The sequence below is a fragment of the Corylus avellana genome, chromosome 2 (genome assembly GCF_965113065.1).
Source record: "Corylus avellana chromosome 2, dhCorAvel1.hap1.2, whole genome shotgun sequence".
NCBI classification, from domain to species: Eukaryota; Viridiplantae; Streptophyta; class Magnoliopsida; order Fagales; family Betulaceae; genus Corylus; species Corylus avellana.
This window is the reverse complement of record NC_142491.1, coordinates 46,800,288-46,803,498: the sequence shown is the minus strand read 5'-3', so window position 1 is coordinate 46,803,498 and position 3,211 is coordinate 46,800,288.

The following is a 3,211-nucleotide window of genomic DNA, read 5'->3' as shown; positions in this document are numbered from 1 at the left end:
TGTCATATGTTTATGTGTACGCTAAGTTTCATATTAGTTGATAATGCAAATGTATGCTGCGAAGCATATCATTATATATATAAACAGAATCCAATAATCACAATGATCATATAAATTAATCCTCTTTGTAAGAAATGATAATATTATAATATCACAACTAGAATAATATCACAGTAAAAATCAGTCATTATCTTTTATCTTTTATAATAAATCCCGTTCACCTCAAGAACAAAAATCATTTTTTAATGATAATCTACCGAGTAAGAGAGAGAGAGAGGGGTTGTTGAGGAATGTAAATGTGAAAATTGATGGATGAGGGCGCAAGAGGGTGGACTCATTGGAGGAAATTAAGTATATGTGAAGAAAAAAAAAAAAAAAAACCAAAGATGTTAGACTCGCTTATTCCAGTAGTGTAAATCCATGCTGAAGCTCGCATTAACTCCTCTCTTCCTTTCTCACTCATGTCAGCCACCCTGCCATGGTGACCCCCACATCTTCATCTTCCAGGAAGAGAGAGAGTGCAGGCGCTTGAAGATGAGATAGAAAATATGTTTTATGGCTCATTGTAGACACGGAGATGCCGTGTCTGCACATTGAAAGCCACCACAATAATAATAATAATAAATCGTATAAAATAGCACACAACTTGCAGATTTTTTTCCCTCTGCACTTGACGTCATCGCCTTCCTCGATCATTTATTTCTTCTCTCTTTCTCTCTCTCTCTCTCTCATGCACACCGCCTATACATGTTCATTCTGTCGTCCTTAACAAATAGCTAGCCATCCTTCCAAAAATTTTAGCAGACATGTTTAATTAATAACGTGATTTATGCCATTGTCGCCCTACCATTCTTAACTCATTGTTCTAACCCGACAACCAAGTACGTTGCAATGGTTGGACCATAATGAATTGTCTAAAACTAATAAGTCACCATTAATTACAAGTATTCAATCTTTCTTTTTATAGTCATAATTTAAAGGTTATGCATCTTTTCGCGGGATCATAATAAAAGCAACTGAAGGGAGAGCTTTAGTTTCACCTCTGAAAAGCTTCTGAATTGTATCTGTTTTTTACTTCTGAAAAGTTAAAGGGGGGGAAAAGGAACATATGCTGGAAGTTCACTTCTGAGATTTTGATTTCCTTAAGAAGACATGATGACAAAAATCACCAGCCAACGCAGAGAATGACAGCTTGCATACATCATTTGTTTAAAGATGCATAAGACATTACTACACAATTGTGGTCTTTGGTCGAAACATTCTCCACTTGTGGTTGCAGCATGAAGAGCATTCATTCTGGCTTCTTTTTCCTTGGTTCATGATCAGGCAAAGATGTGCATGGAATAGTTTTGAGTTTGAGCTCTCAATTATAACATTTTTTTTTTTTCAATGTGGGACACTTACACATACTATATACAGTTTTGAGGTACAAATATATATATAGGCTAAGCAATAATTATCGGTTTACCTCTAAATCAGAGGCTTTGAAAGCAAGGGAAAAATTGAGGTTTTTATGTGCAAGAAATATATGTAAACCTGCTATATACCATTAATCAAAGGTGGGGACCATGGGTGGGCAGCCGTCTCAGTTGTAAGCCAGTACCCACAAGTGATTGTCAGAAACTGACACTAGAGCATTCAAAATCAGACTCCTTTCAATCGAAAGCATAATGACTACAACTGATATCTTTGTCATTTACCAACAATCAAGCAAGCTAGCTGCTCACTGAAGCAAGATCAAGCTTAAAGGGTAAAAAGTCAAAATGAAAAAACGGAAGAGGCACGTTGAACATTCAATCTACTGTTCCTTTTTCCCTATTGGTCTGACCTGCTTCTATCGATCTGTTTAATTACATCCTCTTTGTTGCCTAGTAATTAATCCCACGTTTATGTCTTACCTGATTGACAAGACCAAAATGAAAGAAAGAACAACATATAAAGGCCCTTTTGTGCTAAGTTTCTTCCTTGAAAATTTAAAAAAGAAAAACATGCAAACTAAGCAACTCAACGATCAGCTATTAAGCTTAAAACAATGCCGGGTATAGCATATAAAGAGTACAGTAATGCAAGAAACTAAATTTTTATTCAGGATGCTAATCATATGAATTATCTTAAGTACTATTGAATTAAAAAAAAAAAGAAAAAAGAAAAAGAAAAAGGAAACTTCACTTATCACCCTTGAATTATCGCTCATTTTGCAATGTCCATCATAAAGTTCAAAACTTCACTTATCACCCCCCTCTATCAGGATTTTTGGTTAAATCCCAACAAAATTCCCAAAATACCTCATTTTTTATAAAAAAAAAAATACTTAAATTTTTTTGCAAATACTATTAAATTCGGACCAATGCTTTAATCTTTGCAAATTTTTCCTTCTTTTTTTTCCTAAACACAAATGGGGGTATTTTGGAAAAATTTAATAGATGGGTGAGATTGCAAACAATTGAAAGATTGATACAATAAATTAAGAGAAATTGAACTTCAATGAGGACATTGCAAAAGTGGTGGCAATTCAGGGAGGTTAAATGAAGCTTCAAAAAAAAAAAGAGTCCAAGAGTTGGTTAAAACTGATAGTTAGCATCATAGATAGTTGTGAAATTAAAAACAAAATGTATTCTAAAAATTACTCCACACTTAAAACAATGAGCAATAATGAAAGAAATCATATTTTTATTTAAAAACTATCCAACAATACTGATGTGTCAATCACAACCATATATATTTCTTAAATACCTTAAATTTCATGTTAATTTATATGTTTATATATATATATAGTGAGTACGTTGTCACGTTATTTAAAAATTGTAAATGTCGAGACACTATTTACATGGTTTATAAGCTACCTTAGTGTCAATTTAATTATATGAATGAAGGGATCATTAGAGGCCCCAAAAACTTCTAGTTCTTAGAATACATTGTGTATTATTGACGCATCCTAGCCACAATTGTGCATATAGTAAACATCGAAAATAGTTTTTTTTTTTTTCCCTAAAGAATTATTGATTTAATATTACCGTATATAATATATGGATCACTTACCAGCTATTAAACTGACAATAACAGATACTAAATATATCTTGATATTGGACGAAATTAAGAAAGGTATGAAAAAAAAAAAATAATAATAATAATAATAATAATAATAATATATATATATATAGTTAAAAAGGTATGCACAATTCGCAGCACTCTATATATATAACCCATTTTT